Source organism: Neophocaena asiaeorientalis, unplaced genomic scaffold (assembly GCF_003031525.2).
Source record: "Neophocaena asiaeorientalis asiaeorientalis breed wild unplaced genomic scaffold, Neophocaena_asiaeorientalis_V1.1 scaffold36, whole genome shotgun sequence".
In the NCBI taxonomy this organism is placed as follows: domain Eukaryota; kingdom Metazoa; phylum Chordata; class Mammalia; order Artiodactyla; family Phocoenidae; genus Neophocaena; species Neophocaena asiaeorientalis.
In genome coordinates this window covers 4,394,227-4,418,648 of record NW_020174149.1, presented here as the reverse complement: position 1 = coordinate 4,418,648, position 24,422 = coordinate 4,394,227, and the positions used below count along the sequence as shown (strand labels likewise).

Sequence of the window (24,422 nt, the reverse complement as noted above, 5' to 3'; positions counted from 1 at the left end):
GGACCTGGAGCCGGCCCCCCGGCCCCAGGGGCTAGGGAGAGCCGAGCGGCCGCCGGGGGGCGCAGCGCGCTCGGAGCCCGCTTCCCCTTACCGCGTCCGCGAAACGGGGCTGCGGAGGAGGCACCCGTGTTTGGCCCCAAGCTGAGGCTGAAGGGGTGCGAGTCGCGCCCTTGGAATCGCCACTGGAAAGCCACCTTCAGCTTGCTAACCCCGCCCCGCCCCCTTAGTTAAGGGGAGGATTGATGAATGAGGAAGAGGGATGGTAGATGACGGTAGACTGTCAATGATAGAATGTAGGTGGTGGGCGTATGGATGTTTACTGAAAAATTCTTTCAACTTTTCAGTATGTTTGAAATTTTTCACAAGGAAACTTTGGGGGGGAAGAAATGAGGTCTGGCAAGGAGCCTGGATCAGTAAACCATTTTCCAGGTGGCACCTTGGGCTGCATCTGACCCACCTGTTTGCATGGAAAACCGCAATAATCACTTAAACCGCTAATGGGTGACTACATGGCAGAATAATGTAGCGTTTAAAAAAAAATTCCACTGAGTACATTTTAAAGATTTTTTTGGCTTTATTCAGTGATTCATGATAGGGCAGCATCCAATCCAGCAGATAGGAGGGAGCTCTAAGGAGCTATACAAAATGAAAGACTTTTACAGACATAAGGAGGCAAGACAAGGAAGTTAGCACAGCAAAAAGCAGATTGGTCATGGCAAGGTCATGTCTTTTCTCTAGGAAAAGACAGGGGTCTATCAAGGAGATTCACCTTGCCAGTGCTGACCAGGGAATTGCAGATTGACTGCATTCCTTTACTGGGAGAGGCTGAAACTACTATTAAGTTAGGTACTAAGTTCCCATTCGGTGATGTCTCCGCATAAGTGCTTAGCATAAGTGACTCCATTTGGGGCCTATTGTCTCTTTTTTTAACAGGAGCCTAACATTTCATTATTTAAGCATGAATTTTCCCATTAGACACAGCCAGCTCTGATGCCCATTCAGGGCCATTACAGGCCCACCTGAAAATGTACATGTCTATCCTCCATACCCCAATTGGCTTAACAACAAAACTTCTAAATCTACAACGTTGTGTCTTAATATCTTGGATCCTGACATTGCATCGCTGAATCTTGAATCACCTGTGTTTAATTTCCTAAAATTGCACCCCAGTTATAACACACAAGTGACTGTAAACATGATCACTTCTGAAAATCGAATTAAAGTGTATTTTTCAAATTCTTTTCCCTATGCTCCACAAAGAAAAGCATTGACTGGAAAACAAAATGCAATATGTGTCTAAGATCCTAAGAGCTTCTGCAAAATTAAAATCTTTCTGGATTACTATCATCAAGGGCACACCCTTACAAATGTGGGCAGAGCAGCAAAAAAAAAAAAACCTTTAGAGAGTCTATAGGAGGTCATTTAAATATCTGTTAGAATTATGGCCCTAGAAGAAAGGAAGAATATGAAAAGAATTCAGAATAGAATGATGCAATGGATTTTAATCCACTCCATCAGGGTAGCTGCTAGGTGGTGTTTTTAGTTTAAGAATTGTACTGTGCAACCTGAATCCAGGGGACTGAGCTAAGCGACCACCAATTTTTTTAGGTTGTGACTTTTTGTTATACTATCAGTGGGCAGGTAAAAAACTGGGACTCTCTTGTGCTTAAGAAATCCTAGCATGCTAATAAAACCACCATAAAATTGCTTTTAAGAAGAAATTCCCTTACCTGCCCCAATCCTGCCTCTGCAGTAGCTCCTAGGGTCAGGTTAACTGATTCAAACCCCAGCTTTACTACCTCTCACTATGTGATCCTGGGGAAATAACTCTGTGGGCCTCATTTTATCATCTGAAAAGGGGAGATAATAATAATAATAGATGATAATAAGGGGGAGATTATAATAATGATGATAATAGAACCACCCTCATAGGGTTGTTGTGAGGGTTGAGTGAAATAATCCGGTAAAACTCCTGAACTGTGCTAGATACATTGTAAGTGCTCGATAAATTTTATTTATTATTATTGAAACCAAGCGGGGCCCTATGGGGCTCCCAGGTACGGAGGCCTTTTTGTCCCCCATTTCTTGTAGGCAAGACTCCAGCCTCCATGATCTTCCCTGAGGTCCAAAGGGCAGATTCAACAGCTGTAAATCAAGGGAGGAGCAGCCAGGAAACCACCTGAGACAAGATTAAAGGGACCAGAGAAGCTCATCAAGATTAGGAGACTGGGGGCTTCCCTGGTGGCACAGTGCTTAAGAATCCACCTGTCAATGCAGGAGACATGGGTTCGAGCCCTAGTCCCCTGGTCCGGGAAGATCCCACGTACCGTGGAGCGTGGAGCAACTAAGCCTGTGTGCCACAACTACTGAAGCCCGCGCCCCTAGAGCCCGTGCTCCGCAACAAGAGAAGCCACCACAATGAGAAGTCCACACACTGCATGGAAGAGTAGCCACCGCTCGCTGCAACTAGAGAAAGCCCGCACACAGCAACAAAGACCCAATGCAGCCAAAAATAATTAATTAATTAATTTTAAAAAAAAGATTGGGAGACCACCTGAGACCCTGCACACCCCCTAATCTTGTTAGCAACCCCACCCTTTTGAAACTGCAGAAGAAAGAAGAATGCAGGACTGTTACTGCCTTGAGCCTTATCCCATACCCCTGACCACAAGCCCTGACTATAAGACCTCTCCCTATTCCCCAGGGAGGGGAGCACAGTTCTTGACATGCCAGCCTGCTGCATTCCCTTCTTTACCTGGCAAATATTGAAGCCACCCTTTCTTTCTCCTCCAAAACTCTGTCTCCATATCTCATTTCGGCATCTGTGTACAGGGAGCCAAGATTCTGACAGCATTATAATCCTGTTATTATAACGTCAGTCATCCTCTTCTTGAATCTCTTCCATCTCCAGGTAAAGTGCCCTTAGTTAGACCTATTAGGGAAAGCCAGCTTTGTGCCCTGCCTCTAACTCAAGAGTCAATAAAAAGACATTGAGTTCTTCATCCATCTCCTGGGAAAACTGCAAAATCCACAGACAATAAAAATGGAAGCTGCCTGAACTTGGTGTTCAGAAGTTATAATTAACTGATACTATACTATCTAAAACTCTATCTTTAAATTTACATGAATTGTCCCGCCTTCTTGAGAAACACTGTCATGGTACATACGCATACTGTACAAAAGATGGTTTTATCGTCAAACAACTAATAATGGGATGGGAGCAAAAATTTTAAACAAATAATTTGGATTTTGATTTCTCATTTTACATCATAATCTTTTTTCAATAGTATGAAGACATGTAGATTAATGTGAATAAAAATAATCACTCGACTATTGTTGATGAAAAATTAATCAATGTAAGAAAGAAATGGAAAATTGTATTCACGCCAAATTGACGATTATAACCCAGGAACAGCCTCTCAGAAAGCTCAGAGAACTGTTCTGCCCATTAGAGGTCAAAGCACTGTTATATAGGTTTTTGAGACAGAGGGCTGTATATTAAATGACATAGTTTTCACCATCCGGATCTGCAGGTACACAGTGGTGGGTCACTGTGACTCCTTACGAAATCAAGAAGGAATGTTATCTTTAAGGAGTTGTCTTGTTGGTGCTAGGAGAATGTTGTTCTTTATGGCTGAGCAGGCATTTCTGCTGGTGGGTAGGTCTGGTAGATGCATAATGCAGATTAGGGCAGGGAGAGGAGGCCAAGGGGCAGACAAAGATTTTTATGTTTAAATTTTCCTTGACTTACCTTAGAATATGAATGTTATGCATGTCATCATATGCTTCCTCTCCTGCTCCAACAATCCCATATTACTGTCCACTGCCCATAAATCTACTTCAAGGAATTTCCCCTTGGTTGCTGTGATGGAGGCAAATTGGGAGAAAAACTTTGTCTCTTTCCTCTCGTGTGAACTTCAGCCCTGACCTTGCCCAGATGTTCTCCCACATTGCTCTCCAGTGCGTGAGACACACCGCCCCAATCAAGTCCACCTATTGCTATGTCGCTGCGCAGGGGAAGACATTTAGCTCTTTCCTCAAGGCAAGGCAGCTTTGAGGAGCATTTCAGGGACTCAGACAACCTGACAACTTCAGAATGGTTTCCTGCCAGCTATGGTTTCCCTTCCTACCCTGGCTGGCACTGGCTCTACTTTACAAGCCTCCCAGCAGCAGCTGGTCTCTGTCTCCATGGCAACAGACAGGCCTGAAGGAGCACACTCTCCAGCTTCCCTCCACAGGACAAAATTAGGGTGCCCACAAGTAGTTCATTAACGAAACAAACACAGTGGATTAAGAGAAAATGGGAGAAATAAAGGAGCAACAGAACAATGATCTGAACAATGAACAAAATAAAAGAATAGAAAGAATAAAATGAACCTATGGACCTAGAGATTACCATACTAAGTGAAGTAAGTCAGACAGAGAAAGACAAATACCATATGATATCAGTATATGTGAAATCTAAACAAATGGTACAAATAAGCTTTTTTACAAAACAGAAACAGATTCACAGACATAGGAAACAAATTTATGGTTGCCAAAGGGGAAAGTCGGGGGAGGGGTAAATTAGGAGTTTGGGATTAGCAGATACAAACTACTATATATAAAATAGATAAACATCAAGGACCCACTGTATAACACAAAGAACTATATTCAATATCTTGTAATAACCTATAATGGAAAAGAATCTGAAAAAGAATATATATATCTGAGTTGCTTTGCTATACACCAGAAACTAACACAACATTGTAAGTCAACTATATTTCAATTTTAAAAAGTTAACAAAAGCAAGAGAAAATATGTAAGGATGGAAAGAAGCAGTGGAAAATGGCAGGTTATAAAAGGTGTGTAAATTACCCTTTCATTTTTGTTTTCTTAGAGAAGGCACATATAGTAAGTACAAAGTGGTAACCGTAATCTAATTTTTTCAGCATATGACCCATTCCTCTATTTTGTTTATGAAAATAAATCAGACTCTAAACCCTACTGCACTGGATTAGTGGGAAAGTCAATCTTAGGCGTTACTAAAGGCCTCTTAATGCCTTCCCCACAATCCAATTCCTGCTTCCGTGCCCTGCTAAAAAAGGAGCCAGAGATTTTACTCAGAGCTAAATATATGAGGAAGTTTCAGATCTCTAGTCTCCACTGGTTCTCACTGAGATACCCATTGTCCAAAGTCTCATGGTCCTTTTATGTTATTTTTGTGCCATGGAATTTGATGAAGCTGCATGGAAAAAAAACACTGAATGTTCTAAGGATGTTAAAAGAGACAAACAAATGAGCAATTCCATTAAAGAAAAAAGAAATTATAAATCCATAATAGGCAGAAGAAAAACAAGAATCATTGGATATAAAAAATTGCCAACTAAAACTGAGGAAAACTGTAGTCAATGAAATTTAGAAGTCAATGCATGAGATAAACTCTAGGCTAGACACAGGTGAAGAAAGAATTATTAAACTGGAAAACATAACTGCAGCATTTGCCTAGAATGTATCACAGAGACAGTTAAGAGATGTGGATAGGGCTTCCCTGGTGGCGCAGTGGTTAAGAATCCGCCTGCCAATGCAGAGGACACGGGTTCGAGCCCTGGTCTGGGAAGATCCCACATGCCGCAGAGCAACCAGCCCCGTGAGTCACAATTACTGAGCCTGCGCGTCTGGAGCCTGTGCTCCGCAATGGGAGAGGCCACGATAGTGAGAGGCCCGCGCACTGCGATGAGGAGTGGCCCCCACTTGCCGCAATTAGGGAAAGCCCTCGCAGAGAAACGAAGAGCCAACACAGCCAAAAATAAATAAATAAATAAAAAATTAAAAAAAAAAAAAAAAAAGAGATGTGGATAATAACATTGAGAGAATCCAAAATAAATACAAGTAGTGCTCAAAAAGAAGACATTGGATTAAATGGTAGTGAAGTGATGTTTAAGGTGATGACAGTTGAGAATTATCCAGAATTGTTAAAAGGCATGATTCTTCAGATAGAAAATTCACTCTAAAATCCAAGAAGGAAAAATAAGAATAAAACTACACTTAGAGCAGTAAAAGTGCTATTCTAGAACATCAGGGATAAACGGGTATCCATGAAGCTACCAGAGAGAAAAAGCAGATTATAAAAATTATTTAGGGCTTCCCTGGTGGCGCAGTGGTTGAGAGTCCGCCTGCCGATGCAGGGGACACGGGTTCGCGCCCCGGTCCGGGAAGATCCCACATGCCGCGGAGCGGCTGGGCCCGTGAGCCATGGCCGCTGAGCCTGCGCGTCCGGAGCCTGTGCTCCGCAAAGGGAGAGGCCACAACAGCGAGAAGCCCGCATACCGCAAAAAAAAAAAAAAAAATTATTTACACTGGCCATAGAATTCTCAGCGGTAGCAAGATATCAGAAATGCTTAGCAAAAGCAACTGACAACCTAGAAATTTTTATCCAGCTAAGTGATCATGCAAGAGTGAAATCAAAATTTGAGATACACATAGATAAAGGGAATTTCCTACCGACAAACAAACAAAATCAGGGCTCTTGAAGCAGCCACAGCTCTGGCCCACAGTGAGATCAGGTGTTGCCAAGAAAATGCACTGGCTCTGAAAACAGTTGCCATGAATTGGTGTCCCATGTGCCAGGCATTCTTATGCACCATCTTTATCCTTCAATGCCCCTGCCACAGGAGTGGTCAAAGTACATAAATGTCAAATGGGGGAAATACAGGTATTCCCTGCTATGCGTTACTCTGTCTCTGCCATAACTCATTTGTTTGACATCCTTGGGGAATAGTGTTACACATTTTCCAGATGAGATGAAATAGAAAATAATACCTCCACTCACTAGAGAATTCTGGCCAGAACAACTGCTTGCAACAAAACTCCACAATTATTGCAAAGAAGGTACAAGCCCCATTCCTAAGGCCCAACATCTCACAGGTAGGAGACCCTTAAAACTCAGCTAGACCTCTTTTCCTTTTATTTACTGCAGTTCTTCACTATCAGGTAGCCCAGAAAGCAGAAGTGGACAGGAAATGTTAGAGGTAGATATGACAACACCAGCAAAGAGGGAGAAAAACTTTTTGAAAGCAAGTCTGAAAAGATTCTTGAAGTTCCAACCCTACCACAAGGCTGATGTCCATCCTCCCCACAAGACTATGAGCTTCCTGAGGGCAAGAACTGTGCCTGCAGATATCTGTAGCTCCAGACACAGTGCCTGACACACAGATAGTAGGGCCTCAATAAATAGTCACTAGGATGGAATGGGGAGGAGATGAGGGAAGGAAAGGAAAGGAAAAAGGAAGCGAGCTAAAAGAAATGCTCTGAAAAAAAAAAACCAAACAAACCCGCTGAGAAAGCCTCAGTCAGCTTATCCTAAGGTGTATTGATTTGTTTTCTCTATATTTGATGCTCTGCTATTCGGGGTCTTGATCCTGGAGAGACTGTTCCCCACCCCATCCCCAGGGCCAGCCAATTCCTAGAAAAAACAAACGACTCCCCTGCAAGTACGCTTTTGATATACAAACAAACAAACCAATCCAGACAATCCAGCGGTCTCACCCCAGCCCTCTCCTTATCAAACTGTCACACATCAAGCCAGTATTCTCCCTGCCCTAAAATGCCCCAGGGCCAGGTGCTGGCAAGTAGGGACCACCCAAATAGCCCAGGACCTGCTGAAATTATTCAAACCATCCAGTCCTAAATCTCTTCAGTGTACCTACTCTGCCTGGCCATTCCTTTTCAAAAGAATCTCGATAAGGCTCTGGGCCATGCTCTGCCCTCTCCCACTCTTGTGCCTCCTGACTGTCACTGGTCCTTCCCCATGTGGCCCTGTGTGGACGGCGTGGTATGCCTCCTGTATCTAGGGTTTAGGGAGGATAAACATCTTCCTTCATGACAATCATGTCCACGTCTGTGGTCTTACCACATCTGATTAAAACAAATTCTAGGTGCATTTTTAACACATAAAGGTAACCTTTCTTTCCTTAGAAATACATTTCCTGCTAAATAACAGAATTGTGTGGAGAATAGAGAAAGCATTTGTGAATTTTTCCTGTAATATCTATTTCATAAAGCAAAGGGAACCTTGAAAAAAAACCCACAAATTTTCTGAGAAGAAAACAAACAGCCCATATCTTTTCATCAAGCCAAAGATATGAGTTATTGAAAGAGAAGGTCTCTTCTAACTCAGGTTACACCTTGGTCAAGCCCTAAAAAGATTATAGCTTAGTTCTGGAATTTTTCTAAGTGTTACTATCTAGAAAGCCTATTTCAATTTCCAGTTGAGAGAAAATGAAATTAACAAGAGAAATGTTCAGCTCCTTTTGTAATCAGTACAAGTAGCATCGAATTGAGTGAGGCAGCATTGAGACAGAGCTAATCACAGTCTGTCCTTTTCCAGTGCCTTATTTGGAATATTTCTCTTTCTTCAGTTTCACTGTGATTCACTTTTCCTGGAAATTAGTGTGGACCAGATGAAGCCAGTCACACGCTGTTCTGGAGTATTTTTCCTGTACAGAAATTAATATACTTCAGCTGTATATCAATGCCCTAGTTAGAAAACATCACCTCCATACCGACTTATTTTTTTAAAAATATTGAAATCTCTGTTCTCCACAATTCCCTCTGTGTAAGAAAGGCCATCAAAGTAAACTCAGAACCATAGATGATTCCCACCCTTTCCTTTGCCCCTGCTTTGGTTTATATTTATCTTCTTAAAGTTTATTCATTCATTCAATATGTATTTACTGAGCACCCACTAGGTGTCAGTCCACAAGCTAGTTCGCCCACTAGATATTGTCCCTCTCCTCATGGAGCTAACAGTCTAATAAGAGAGACAGATGTTAATCTAATAACCAAAAAGTTAATAAGTATCATCTGTATTAAGTGCTGTGAAGAAAAGGTATTGAATGTTATGAAGGTAAAACCCAAAAGACCTGACCTGGGGGAATCAAGTGAAGTTTCACTGAGAAAATGGGATTTGACACAAGATCTGGAAGGATAGGGAAAGAACACAGGAGAGTGAGGCATTTGGAACAGCATGTGCAAAGGTCCTGTGGCTGAAGCACAGAGCTGGGGGATGACAGCAGGAGATGAAGCTGCTAAGGTGGTTATAGGATAGATAATCGCCAGGTTAGAGATTTGGGGCTAAATTCTAAAGCATCATGAAGCCGGTGAAGCATTTTACATAGGACAGGAATATGATCAGCTTTCTTTTGGAGGAAGATCACTCCGGATTGTGTGGAAATGCGGAAGGGAGTGGGATGGAGAAGAGTGAATACAAGGAGACTAGTTAGGAAGCTATTACAAATGTGTAGGTAGGAGATGATGGCCTAGGGTGTTGGCAATGAATGTGGAGAACATGAAAAGTTTTGAGAAACATTCAGAAAGCAAAATTGAAAGGCTTGATTAACTACAAGTGGTTTGGTTGGCAGTAATTTCAGAAAAGAATGCCATTCTCATAATGCCTGAGAGGTAGCAAGTTAGAATGGGAAAAGCCTGGATTGTGGAAGGAAAAGTACATTCAATTTTTAACTCTGCTGCTTATTAGCTGTGTAGTCTGGGATGTGTTATTTAAACTCTCTGAGCTTTAATTTCTTTGTTTATAAGTAACCCATGTTCATGTCACTCTATAAATTCAGGTGTGCAAGAAACACCTTGACTTTCTTTATATCAACCACCTGGCTCTGGTTCCCCATTTCACTTGACCTGTGAGAAATTCAATCTTAGTTATTCTTGGTGCTACCTCTGCTGTGGTTGGGCAAATGTCTTGGGGTCTTACACAGTTCCAAGGGACCAAGGAGCCCTTGGATCATCAGATAACAACCTATGCTAGTTACCATCAAGTCACCCACAGTTTTAGAGCCCAGGCTCTGCCTCTTTCATGCCTGGCAGGAGGAAAGGATCTGGGGTAAAACCCAGAGGTCATTTGTCAGAGGTCAGACTTCTAAATGTACCACCAAGCCCATAGGCCTCCCAGGGCCCTGGACCTGCCAGAAAATGAAATGCAGCTACCCAGTCCTTCCAGGCAGGGTTCAGACAGAGGCATTGTGTGTAGTTAAGACAAACTACCCAGCCTGAAGTCTGGAAGAGGGTCTAGGACCCAAATATAAACTCATGTAAAGATTTTAGTCTGGGGCACCCTTGCAGGAGGGCCTCCAGTTTTTTCTACCAGGCAGAACAAACTTTTGGTTGTCCTTCTTGGAGAACTTACATACCTTCCATCCAGGGAATCTTTCCATCACATGATATCTCAAAGGCACCCCCTTCTTTCAATTCTTCTGGGACACCTTGAAAAATGTCTCCATCAATGATCTCACAATGGGTAGAACAACACCTTGTCAGGGTGGTAGGGAGAGTAACATATGAGTAAATCTAGCTAAAGTTCTGACATGTTGTCATTCCCCTTCCCTTAAGATTCTGGAAAGGTGATAAGTTTGGGGGAAAAAAAACATGAAAAAAAATGTTCAGGACAGAATAATACACTGAAGATAGTATCTAGAAGGGTAGAAGGCAGGTATAAATCTGCCAGCCTCGGCTGAACACGGTGGCCATATGGACACAGTACTGTGGGACAGAACCACAAGAAGCAAGGGAATAGGATCCTGTTAAGGCTGAGGTTAATTTCTACCAGTCACTGAAGGAGCAGCTTTTAAAAGAGGAAGTTCAGCCACCGAATGCAGGCAACCATAAGGTTAATCCTGACAGAGAAACACAAGAGGCCAAGATAGCCTAAGGAAGAAGAGTAAGAAGAGTAATTTCTCCCCAGAAAGTATCACTCTTTCCTTGTGACTCTAAGTAGTCTCTTTCCACACTCCAATATCTGGTCAGATTTTTCTCCACATCAGTTTAAATCCAACATGTATGGTCAGGGAAACAAATTACATACTTAGGTTGTTCTCAGACTTTTTCAGAATTGTTTTGAATTCTTGATGTTCTAGTCAGTTCTCAGGTCTCTACCTGAGAGTGGTACAAAGAATTGCAAGGGACAAGAGGACTACACACTGAGGTGAGAGCTGGGCCTGGGGTGTTAACCTAGATGCAGGTCTGGCCTCCACACGCTAAGCTCTAGCCATCATGAACCACTGTGGCAGGATAATATTTTAAAGACATTATCTCATATTCTTCCTTCTCCTCTCCCCACCTCTTGCTCATCCACAGTGCTTTCCTTTTTTTTTTCTCTCCATTCAAGCAAAAACCAGAAATATCATTAAGTCTCCTGGCTGGTTTCCAAAATCCTAACCCCACTGAGATTAACCTAAGTGTCCCTGCGTGACACATCAAGAAAAATCAATATGACTATTAAGAATGTATTTAATCCAACAAACAGTGGTTTAATAAAGAGGATTTTCTTTTTTCCTTATACAACAGATAGTCCTGAGGTAGGGCTTTGCTCTTTGGGTTCAGAAACTCTTCCATACCAGAGTTCTGAGTCCGCATCTTTTGAGTTCTATCTACCTTCCCATCATGGCTGCAAGATGGCTGCAGTGGCTCTCACAACCATTTCAACAGGGCAAGCAAGGTGTGTGTAGCAGATGCGATCACCCCATATTCCTATGGCCTGTTCCATTTTCAGGGGTGCTGGCCCAGCTTCCAACTGCCAGCATCCCTCACCCTGCTGAGGTCTCTCTCTGGCCGCCAAAACCTCCTTGAGCAGCACTCAAGCAAGAGTTGACGAGAGTTGGTGAGTAAACCCTGCTCCTTCGCCCCTGGAAGGGGGATCACATTAAAGTTATGTTCTACATTGCTCCCCCCAGGGGGAATATGTCTCAGTTAGCCACACTGGGTGACTTGCCCTGATAACTCATCTTTTACTGGCTTCACGACCTTCCTGGTCTCTTTTCCCCACTTCCCTACCAATGTTTCCTGGGAACATCTTCCAAATAAACCCCTGATGCTCAAATCCTTGCTTCAGAGTTTGCTTATAAGGGGACAGGAAGTGAGTGACAGCAGCACCAGAAGCCCTATTACCCTGGTGCTCTCCCCTTTGGGGGGAGGGGGAATTTCCCAGAAGCCCTCGGGGGACTCCTCTTACAGCCTATTGGTCAAACTGGGTCACGTGGGCTCCCTCAGCTGTTGAGAGGCTGGGAGAACAGCTCTGGTGGAAGATGGAGGAGAGAGCAGGGCTCGGTCATGGCGCTTGAGTTGGCCAGTATATTAGTTAGGATAAAGCTCAGGGGTAAGGGACGGAAAACCCCAAACAAGGGAGACTTAAGATAGAAGTGTATTTCTAACATAAGAACTGAGAGGCCGGTACACATTGGTTAGGGAATACGCCTGGCTTCGACCCCAAGTTCACCATGTGTTCTGGAAGTTTTCCTACGTGACAGGTACTGTTCTAAACCTCTCATATGCATTACTACATGTAATCCTCTTAACCTTATGACGTAAGTGCTATTATTACGGAGATACGGAGGGCTTAAGTAACTTGCCTGCTGCAAAGTGTCAAAGCCAAAGGCACTCTGCATCTTGAGCCGCGTTTTAAAGATAATATCTTCCTGTCCAGGGACATGGATATATCTGCGTTTAAGTGTTCTTTAATGTCTTGTATACTTTTACCAAATCCAAGACCTGGGTTCTTGGACTCTTTAATCAATAGCAATTGATAGGGCTTCCCTGGTGGCGCAGTGAGAGTCTGCGCGTCCGGAGCCTGCGCTCCGCAACTGGAGAGGCCACAGCAGTGAGAGGCCCGCGTGGCGCAAAAAAAAAAAAAAAAAAAAAGCAATTGTTAAGAGGCGGGATGAGGAATTCAGGCAAGGCTTTATTGGGACTGGTGGAGCAGGAGTGAGTGGGAGAGAGAACAAGTAACAGGCGCCCTTGCTTGTTCCCTGAGGGGGAGGCGGGGGTGGGGAGCTGGTCCTTTAAATGCAACAAGGGTTGAGGGCGGACCTGTGGGTTGGGCCGGAGGGGCGGCGTAGGTGGTCTGCCCACCACCTTGGTGGTGCTGTGTGCAGGGATCATGTGGTAGTACCTTGCTTTTGCTCCCTGCACCTCAGAAGTGTGGCAGTTGGGTTTTGGCTTTTGTGTATCTCTTTCATAATGTGCCCCAACTGTGCATGCCTGCAGTTATTTTTATTAATTAATTAAATAATTTTTGCTGTGTTGGGTCTTCGTTTCTGTGCGAGGGCTTTCTCTAGTTGCGGCAAGCGGGGGCCACTCTTCATCGCGGTGCGCGGGCCTCTCACTATCGCGGCCTCTCTTGTTGCAGAGCACAGGCTCCAGACGCGCAGGCTCAGTAGTTGTGGCTCACGGGCCTAGTTGCTCCGCGGCATGTGGGATCCTCCCAGACCAGGGAACCCGTGTCCCCTACATTAGCAGGCAGATTCTCAACCACTGCGCCACCAGGGAAGCCCTGCACTTATTTTTAGTCTCTTATAATTTCATCAGTATTCTGATGCTGGAGGAGACGTGTGTCCACGTGCAAGCATGACACTAAAAGGCCCCAGGTCCCAGCCTGTCTCATTACTAGGGTCTTTATTTTGCTATTGTTAATGGTATTTTGGAAATTAAGTTATCTTGTGGCTGGTGAATCTAAATATAATGGATTTTTTGTATATTGGCTTTATATCCAGCCATCTTACTAAATGTATTCATTTGTCTGAATAATCTTGGGTTTTCTGTGCAGGTATTTATCATCTGTGAATAAAATCAATTTTGTTTCTTCATTTCTGACCCTAATGTTTGCCTGCCTTTCTTCCCTCCTTCCTTCCTACCTTCGCTTCCTCCCTCCTTCTTCCCTCTTTCCCTTCCTTAATGCACTGGCTAAAACTCTAGTACAGTGTAGAATAGAAGTGATAATAGTGAGCATATTTTTCTTGTTCCTGGTTTTTAAGGAGAAAGTTTCTAATGTTTTATTACTAAGAATTATTTTGATTGTAGGTTTTTTGTAGATACTCTTTATCTGGCTAAAGAAATTTCACTCTATTTCCTGGTTTGCCAAGGTTTTTTCCACAAATGCTTTCTCAACTATTGAGAATATAAGGGTTTTTCTTCTTTAACCTATTAATGCAATGAATTGCATTTATAAAACGTATAATGCTAGATTAGACTTGTATTCCAGGAATACGGTGAATTTGGTATAGGTGTATTATCTTTTCTGCACATTGCTGGGTTCAGTTTACCAATATTTTGTTTAGGGTTTCTCAGCTATGTTCGTGCATGAGATAGGTCTGTAATTTCCCCTTCTTCCAGAATGAATTGAGGAGTGTTTCTTCCTTTTGCTTTTTTGGTTTGGTTTGGTTTGGTTTGGTTTCTGGCCACACCTCTCGGCTTGTGGTATCTTAGTTCCCTGACCAGGTACCGAATCCGTGCCCCCTGCAGTGGAAGTGCATATTCTTAACCACCGGGGACTGCCAAGAAAGTCCCCCTTTTGTATTCTTTGGAAGGCTTTTATTAAATTGGAAATGGTCTATTCCTTGAAAGCTCAGCAGAATTTTCTTGTAGGCGTGGTGATTTGTTTTATTTTTTGAACATTGTCTTAACGTTTTGTTTTTGAGTAATTTCAGCTTACTGAAAAGTTGCAAGTACACTACAAAGAATTCCCGTTTATCCTTTACCCAGATTCCCCCAATTGTTAACATTTGATCGTATTTGGCTTATTTTTATCTTTATGTTGCAAATGTATTTTTCTGAGAGATTTAAGAATAAGTTGCAGACATGAAGTCTCATTACGTCTTAATTCCTCAGGGTGTATTTCCTAAAAACAAAAATGCTCTTCTACATAACCACATACAACCAACAAAATTAACATAGATATTGTATGTCCATCTATCCACAGACCCCATTCAGATTTCACTGTTAGTTCCAATAATGTCCTTTAAGGTCTGAGATCCAGTCCAAGGTCAAAATTGCACTCATTGTTATGCTTCTGTAGTCTTTCATTCTGGAACAGTCTTTCATGTCTTCCATGACCTTCACATGTTTTAAAAGAACAGTTCGGTTACTTTGTAGATCGCACTGAAATTTGGGTTTGCCCGATGATTCCTCGTGATTATGTTCAAGCTATGCACTGTCGGCAAAAAAAACCACACAAGTGATGCTGTGTTCTTCTCAGTGTAACATATCAGAAGGCACATCATGTCTATTTGTTCCACTACTGGTGATGTTAACTCTTATCACTTGGTTAAGTTAATGTCTCCCATGTTTTCCCACTGTAGAGTTAATTAGTAAGTATTTTGTACTATTAATAAGTAATCAATGACTATTTTTGTGAAGAGATACTTTATATAAATATCCTGTTTCTCATCCACCTTTCAACCATAAACTTTAGGATTTATTGATGATTCATTTATTCCTATTACAGTGGTTGCCAATTGGTGTTTTTCTAACTTTGTCATTCCTTCTACATTTATTTGTTGGCATATTACTAAAAGGTAGAAATTACTTTCTCCATTTGTTTATCCATTTATTTTTGTGACAACCGACTCAAGGATTCCTATTTTATTCAATAGGTTATAATCTGATGCAATGGCTTATATAAATCAAAATTATTTTTATAGCACAAATTATTATATATTGTACAGTGGGAGCCCCTCAGCACTGGTTTTATGTCCTTTTGACATGCCCCCATAATTCTTTGAGCACTTCCTTACATTTCAGCACAATAAGACGTTCCAGGCCCATTTGTAGTCTCTCTGCCCTGGCCCTGAATCAGTCATTTCTCAAGGAGCATTGATTCCTTTTCAGGGAGAATGATGTTTAGTTAATGTAGAAATGAAGACCTGGGTGCTAGGTGTGCTCATTGCTTCTGATATGTCTTGCTTCTAGTCCCTCTCAATGGACAGAGCTGGGAAATGTAAGTATGTATACACATATATACACTTATATCTATCTCAACTTCTAATATATGTATATGTATTCAAAATCATGAGATACATCAATGCCTCCAATTTGATACCACAAGGTTTATTCTTGTCTGCCTGCGTTTCCCCAAGGGAAATCAGAGAGGTTTAAAATAACTCACAAGGTATTGGGCATCTGGGAGATTCCCAAGAGACTTACAACTCGAGGCTTGATTAGGACTATTAGGGCAATAAATAGTAAGTGCTCGATAGCATATATTCTACCACATATATAATACCTGCTCAAGCAGTGGTCATGGATATTAATATACGCAGGGTTGAGGATGAGATAGTAGGAATTTTTCTTCCATGTTATTAGTCCCAGTAGCATAGTCTAACTGTCTTATGCATTTCTTGTAGATGAAATAGGCAATTCTGGCCCTAGTTCCAAACAACTGGCTGATAAATGAACTATTAGAAAATAGCCTCTTCTTCAGTTAAAGGCTGCTGCTGCTTTTTTACTTGTTATTGTCAATTTTGATTACCAGATACCTCAAATTTCAAGTGTATATATAGTCCAGATTGGTGAGAAATGGGAATTTTCTCTTCATTTTATAGCCAGAAACAGAATATAATTGTTCCTTTGTTAGCTCACCAGCACATAAGAATGACTGGAAGAGAACTTTGCTTCTCAATGACTGCCTGCTCTTCAGAGCCGTGCTCCATAAGGTGCATCCCAGAACCAAAAGAAGCCAACAGTAATTAAGCAAAATTTCAAAGAGATTGTGCCTTTGCATGACCAAGATATCTTTCCATTTTCACTCTAAGGCAGGTGCAAATAAGACTTGTTACTGTAGATTGAATTAAGCTGCCTTTAAATTCTCTGTACTGGATTTTAAATGACCTGAAGCCAGACCGGAGCTTCCAACCTAAGCAGCGCTGTTTCTTCATAACAACAACGAGAACAATAATAAGTAATATGTAATATAGAATATGTGATAAATCGCAACAATAGAGATATAATATGTATATTGTAAATGTAAAATAGTAGTAAAATGTCATCTGTCAAGTCTTTTCACAGGTGCCCTAATACTCTTAAAATACAAACTAATTCTTCTGGACAGATTTTTTAAAAGACACCTCTCTGAGTTTCAGATGTCTTTTCTTTAAAATGGGAATCAGGGCTTCCCTGGTGGCGCAGTGGTTAAGAATCTGCCTGCCAATGCAGGGGACATGGGTTTGAGCCCTGGTCTGGGAAGATCCCACATGCCGTGGAGCAACTAAGCCCACGTGCCACGACTACTGACCCTGTGCTCTAGAGCCCACGGCCGCAACTACTGAGCGCACATGCCACAACTACTGAAGCCTGTGCACCTAGAGCCCATGCTCCACAACAAGAGAAGCCACAGCAATGAGAAGCCCGTGCACTGATACGAAGAGTAGCCCCCTCTCACAGCAACTAGAGAAAGCCCGCGCACAGCAACGAAGACCCAACGCAGCCAAAAATAAATAAATAAATTTATAAAAAAAAAAAATAAATAAAATGGGAATCAGAAGTCCTTATCTGCCCATTGCAAAGGTTTGTTTAAAGAACCAAATGAAATCATGCACGCATAAGAAGTTTGTGAATAGTAACAGTTGTACAGGTATAAAGCTTTGGTTTTGGCTTGAGAAATATTTCCAGATCCATCAGCATTCATCTCTATAGCCATGATGAGCTCCCACCAGCTATTTGTGTCAAGCCAAAAATTAATGTTTTGGTTATAATAAGAATTATAATGACTTAAATAGAGAATAATAATAGCAACAAACACTACATACAGACATTATTTTGAGTGCTTTGTATATATTAACTTATTTAATTTTTATAAAACTTTATAAGGTAGTACCATTATTTTCCCCATTTTATTAATGAGAATTTTGAATCATAGAGTGTTTAAGTAACTTGCTCAAGGTGACACAGCTAGACCCTTGTGTAAACAGAATTAAAATAAGGGGATCTTCTGATGTGATGCAATCAGAAATACACAATATCACCTATGCAGTGTTCTTTCTAAATGATTATGAACAAAGTATTGTCTTTCTTTATTTTCTCTAAATCAATCTAATTATTATCGAGTCTTCATCCCACCACACTGGTGAGAAATTCAATCTCAGTCATTATTGGGGCTCCCTTACCTTCCACACAAGAGACTGGAGGGCTCCAGGGCATCTAGAAAACAACAGAGGACCTCAGATTTCTAGGTCATATCCATTCCATCAGTCACCACTCATATAATCATTTCCAAGCCACATGGTCCCTGTTAAGTCTGGCCACCCTGCGAAGTGGGAGTGGGGGACCAGGAATCCCTGCAGAGGCTAGGATCCCTTTGTCTGGGTCTAGCTTGCCTGCCCCCTGCTGGGGACACTACCAAGTTTGCGGTCTGTTGCCCACCTCTCCCGGGATCTATTCCCGATCCACTGTCCTCCATGCCCATTCCTGGATTCCTAGCATAATCTCTTCACAAAAGGCAGGAATAGCCATTTTCAAGAAGTTTCTTTCTTCAAGTCCTGTAAAAAAGACATAAGACAAGGACATTTAAAGAGCCTAACTACCTCCTTGGAGCGCAGAAATCAAGGAGAACAAAGCATAGAAAGTATCCAACTGCAAATCTAAGTTGTCCTGCTGATACCTGAAGACCAGATCCTTGCTGGTCCTTACAGAACAGTGGTGAAATTCCCTGTAAGATGAGCACCGTCCCTATCTGCTTATGTGGAGCAGATCCAGCCACAGCCATGCCATATAACGTAAGCACCAAATCTAAAAGATGATACTGCATATTAAATCTTGATTGATTTATTTTCTGACTTGAAAGAACACCTAAGTAGAGGGCTTCTAAATGTGACACCAACTAACCAAGTTCTCACAAAACCCCTTTGGAGGACCAGTGAGAAAAGGATAATTCTACTGCATTTTTTTCCCCTTAAAGATCCTCCTCTGATGGCAATCCTTCAATAGTTTCCCACTACAGAGTAAAAGCCGAAGTCCTTTCAGTGATCTACGAGGTTCTACATGTTCTACCCCCTCTACCCCCAGTAATGTTAACTTTAAAACTTCTTATCGAGGGACTTCCTTGGTGTCACAGTGTTTAAGACTTCACGCTCCCAATATAGGGGGTCCGGGTTCAGTCCCTGGTCCGGGAACTAGATCCTGTATGCCTACTGCAAATAAGAGTTTGCGTGCTACAACTAAGGAGCTGGTGAGCCGCAACTAAGGAGCCTGCTTACTGCAACTAAGACCCAATGCAGCCAAATAAATAAATAAATATTTTTTTAAAAAGACAACTGAGTCATATCTGACTTAAGAAAAACAAACAAACAAACTTATCATCGAAAGCATAAGGCCCCACCTGTGATGACCAGTGCCTTGATGTTGTCACAGCATTTTGGGGTCTCATGCATAGATTTGTGGCTCTAGAAATTTGATTTTGTCCATAAGCCAGAGTTAAGCAGACAGACTTAGGTTAACCATACCATGTCTAGTTGTTAATTTTACAATGAAGAGCACATAAGTATCCAGTGAAGGGAATAGGCATGTCCTCTATCAACTGTATTCCTCTTCTGCCCAGGGGGCAGAAGTACTGACCAAAAGGCTTCCTGGAAGCATGGAATCAGTGTATGGATTTATGGAGGTGAGGGTGGGGACGGTCTGACAGAGGTATATTTACCTTGAACCACAAGGGTTTGAACTGTGCTGTCTACTTATACCAGATTTTTTTCCCACTAAATTCCTACTATAGTTCTACATGATCCACATTTCTTTGAATCCCAGGATGCAGAACCACTTATATGGGGGGGCCGACTGTAAAGTTATATGTGGATTTTGACTTCGTGGAAGTTGGCGCCCCTAACCTCCGAGTTGTTCAAGAGTCAACTGTATTTAATCCACGAAGTGGATGCTCTCATACACTTTGATGGCAATGCAGATTGGTATACCTTGGGGGGCAATTAAGTACAATCTATTAAACTTTAAAATGCATATACCTTTTGGTATAATGATTTCACAACTAGGAATATAGTGTGGCTTTCACTTATGGAAAGGACTTCTACCCAGAGATATTCACTGCGGCATTGTTTAGAAACAATCTAAATATCTATTACCAGAGGACTGGTTAAATAAGGAAATGGAATATCAGTTGATAAAAAAGAATAAGTTAGGGGGCTTCCCTGGTGGCGCAGTGGTTGAGAGTCCGCCTGCCGATGCAGGGGACACGGGTTCGTATCCCGGTCCAGGAAGATCCCACATGCCGCAGAGCGGCTGGGCCCGTGAGCCATGGCCGCTGAGCCTGCGCATCCGGAGCCTGTGCTCCGCAACGTGAGAGGCCACAGCAGTGAGAGGCCTGCGTACCGCAAAAAAAAAAAAAAAGAGTAAGTTAGTTATGGATTGAAAAATAATGTCCAAGGTGAATTTGTAACCACTTTGTTAAAAGTTATGTAGAGACACTATCCCTATACTTATATAACCCAGGAAGGACAGATGAGAAATGGTAATAATGTGCAGCTATGGGCAAACCACTTGGGTCCACCCCTACCAGTCAGGGGGCCACACCAGCTTTGAAGTCAGGTAGATGAAATCTGCTTAGCATCCCTGTGATAGGAAATAATGTAAAGCCCTTTTAGTAGCCCTTGTCTCTTTGTGTCCAGAAACGTCCATCCCTCTATCTTGAAAAGAACTTTGGGCAGTGCGATTAGATTATAAGCAAACGGGCTGTGAAGCCAGACCATCTGGGTTTGAATTCCAGCTCCATGGCTCATAAATCCTGCGACCTTGCTCAAGTTACTGAACTCTCTGGGATACAGTGTTCTCAGCTGAAAAATGAGATCATAAATTGAACATATTCTGAGAGTTGGGGGGGAGTTGAATGAGTTAATATTTGTAGGAAGTTTAGTTTCTGGCACGTAGTAACCACTAAAAACAATGTGAGCTATTATCATTACTATACCTAGAGAGGGAAGGAAAGCAATGTCTAACTCTAGCAATCTTAAGACAAGGACACTTGCTTTTTGCTCTATAAATATTAGTAATGTTTGATATTTTTTCCTTTGTGAGCATAATTTCCTTCAGGAGAAAAAAATTATTCTGCTAAATTGAAAAAAAAATCCAGGTCATGGTAGGTTTGAATGAACTATCTAGCTCTCCCCCCAGGGTACCCTGGGGCAGGTCATTTATTCATTCATGAGCATTAGGGTCAGGTTCCCTCTCCCCTCCATACAACTGGCTAAATGCACCCAAATTTGTCATGCATATCGTCCTCTTTTTGTTAATTCTTTCTTAAAGGACAATATAAATGATTCAGTTTGATCTTTCTTAGTCATAACCACATCCGTCCACACTGTCCTGATATTTCATCCAGATGGTTTTAATTGGATTTTGACTACCCTGAAGTGCCAATCCCACCTTCACAGCCTGCTTTACACCTCAGTACTTCACATCAGGTCTCCCTGCCTCTAGGCCTCCTCCTGAAACTCCAGCCCTCACATTGATGAGCTAAGTCCTTCCTTCCCTGCTGAGAAGTTTCACTGGCTCTCTCAACTGCATATAGAAATAAGTACTAATTAAAACCGAGATAGAATAACAAGCTGAGGTTTTTATTTTGTTTGTTTGACTATCCGGTTGGCAAAAATTAAGAAGACAAGGAGTGCCCATTTTGGTAAAGATGTTGAGAAACAAGAATTCTCATACCTACTGGTGAGGTTAACCATCTCTTGGGATAAATCTGGGAATATGTATTAACATTTTTAATGTGTATGTCCATTGCCTCAGCATTTCCCCTTCTGGAAATTTAATTTAAGAAAATAATCCGAAAATACAAAGGTGGTTGTACAAGAATTAAATGTAGCTTTAAATGATAATAGTAGAGAATTTGTTAATTACTTATGGTGTATTATAGCATGGAATACTTTGCTCCCATTGAAATGATTATACAGATTTATATTTATTGACATGGAAAAATAGTATATAAAACAATGTTTTATATACTATTGTAGATATTCAGTAATATTTATTACATGAATTCATTATAATATATTAGGTTTAAAAAGTTATAAAACAATATGTATGTTTCCATTTTTTGTTTTTTAAAAACATACATATCTCTGTGTTACATTATATTATATATATTATATATGTCTCTGTCTGTCTGTCTCTGTCTCTCTGACCCCCCACTTTCTCTATCTATCATCTGTGTATCTCTACCTTACTATCTGAAAAAATCCTGGAAAGATATTGATAAAACAGTGGAGAGTAGAGTTGGGAGAAGCAGGGTTTTCACTTTCTGCTGATTGGCCTTTGGTACTGCTTAATTTTTTAAATTAACATATATCAATTTTATGATTTATTTCAATTCTGAAAGATCAAAACCATATTGTGTGGAATGTACAAATAAATAGAAATTCATAGTATGATGGAACGGTAAATTCCTACAATCAAGGATAATTTGACATTTTGTTTCAAAATCCTTAAACATTAGCATATCACGTGATGCTGCAACCTCAGTTGAAGGAATTTGTGCTAAGGAAGCAAATAAAATTCCCACTAAAATGTCTAATACTAGAAGGTAGTTAAATAAATTACAATATCCATATGAGGGAGTAAGTTACAGTTGAACAAAATGTAATTACGTTTGGGGGAGATTAAGAAAGGATCCCCCACATTTCCTAGAACCATTTGCTCTCTCCCCGTTCAATATGTGGTAGTCATCTCAGTGGAAGAGATGAAGATTTTTAAGATTCAAAAGTTGAGGAAGCCAGTGTAGATAGATGAAAATGAGCTCAGACCTGACATTAGCCTTCTCTTTCCTCCCCCCAGCCTTGGGCAGAGAAAGGGGAAGGATATTAACTCTACTGAGAGTCAATTTCTACTCCTAGATGGAAGGGGGCTTGAAAAAAATATTAAGTTCATTTATATAGAAGAGTTTCAAAAGTTACAGTCCTTGCACAGCTGAGTTTATATCTAATATGACTCTAAGATTTTTTAAAGTATGCATGAAAAAGATTGAAGAATATATATCAAAATACATAGTGAATTTTTCTCAATTTTAGCATTTCTTTTTTAGAATGAATAAGAATTACCTTTGGAATTGAAAAATAAAACAATGCTATTAGAAATGCTTCTAAGCACAACTTCTCCTGCTTTGCCTTTAATAATATACTGTAAATACTCAGTTTCCACTTTGCTCTTACCATCAAGGTGTTTTGCTAATAGTTCTTGCTTTGCCAAGCTCGCCTTTTTTACTTTGTATTAAATCCAGTTTTCTGGGGATTTTTCTCTCAATTATGCTTGTGTTTTTCCATGTTCCCATGGTGAAGGCAGAAGTAGGCACTGGAAGCTGTTGTCATGGATATAGATGACACCATATTGGCTTAGAAGTATGTGATGATATGGAAGCAACGTAAATGCCCATTGACAGATGAATGGACAAAGAAGATGTGGTACATATATACAATGGATTATTATTCAGCCATAAAAAGGAACGAAATTGGGTCATTTGTTGAGACATGGATGGATCTAGAGACTGTCATACAGAGTTAAGTTAGTCAGAAATAGAAAAACAAGGATCATATATTAACGCACATATGTGGAACCTAGAAAAATGGTACAGATGAACCAGTTTGCAGGGCAGAAATAGAGACACAGATGTAGAGGACAAACATATGGTCACCAAGGAGGGAAAGCCGTGGGGGGGGTGGTGGTGTGATGAACTGGGAGATTGGGATTGACATGTATTCACTGTTGTGTATAAAATGGATAACTAATAAAAACCTGCTGTATAAAAAAATAAATAAAATAAAATTCAAAAAAAAAACCGCAAGAAAAGATGGTGAGCATAGAAAGTGATTGACTTTTAGGTAAATCCAAACAAATATTTCCTTATAAAAAGAATACTGTTTAGGGACAAGGGTACTACTTCTTCGCAGCTTTTTCAGTTTCATCACTGGAGATAAGAGATCATGGAGCTGTACATATTTTCTGTCAACCACCACCTCCCACACCAGCATGCATGCTCCCTGAGAATAGGGTCTCTGTCTGGTTTGTTCACTGCTTGTGTGCAGTGCCCAGAACAGTGCCTGGCACATAGAAGGACTCAATAAGCGTATGTGATGACAAGATAACAAAAAGTAATTATGTAGTCCCTGAGACAAAGTAGTCCTGTTTTAAAAAAAATTGTCAGTGAAAGAAAATTTGACTTGTTTTCCTAGAGTATTTTATGCTTTCATTGTTCTTTTTAAATTATATGGCTATGAAGAGAGATGTCTGGTGGTGTGAAGGTCAAACCTGGACATGACACAAAGCTGATCTTACTTCCGTCACTAATCCACTGTGTTCAAGGTCCTCTGAGCCCATTTCCAAAAGGGTTTAAAAAAATAACCTGGGAAAGCCTCGCAGTGTTCAGAATAGTGCCCTAGCTCCAGTTTTCAAAATCTTATTGCGTGCAGATTTTTGTGCCTTTCTCTGTACGTTATATATTCTGAAAACAATAAGGTATTTAATTTACAGATGATGAAATTGCGAAAGAGATAGATTAAAAGTTGACCGAGGTCGCTCAGCTGGGTTGGGAGACAACAGAGATCCAAACCCAGGACTTCAGCCCCTGGAACACTAATCACTACAGGAAAAACACACAAGCAACAAACGTT

At 41.2% G+C, this 24,422-nt stretch overlaps 1 protein-coding gene across 1 annotated transcript in view; it reads right to left on the bottom strand.

The window, feature by feature from the left end:
- The window catches only part of SNX10 (sorting nexin 10), a 69,452-nt gene extending 69,323 nt beyond the window's left edge, over nucleotides 1-129 (bottom strand). Inside the window, exon 1 of the mRNA XM_024755077.1 lies at nucleotides 92-129. The gene's annotated coding sequence lies outside the window, so the exon portion shown is untranslated. The remainder of the gene's footprint in view (nucleotides 1-91) is intronic.
- Between the last annotated feature and the right edge of the window lie 24,293 nt (nucleotides 130-24,422).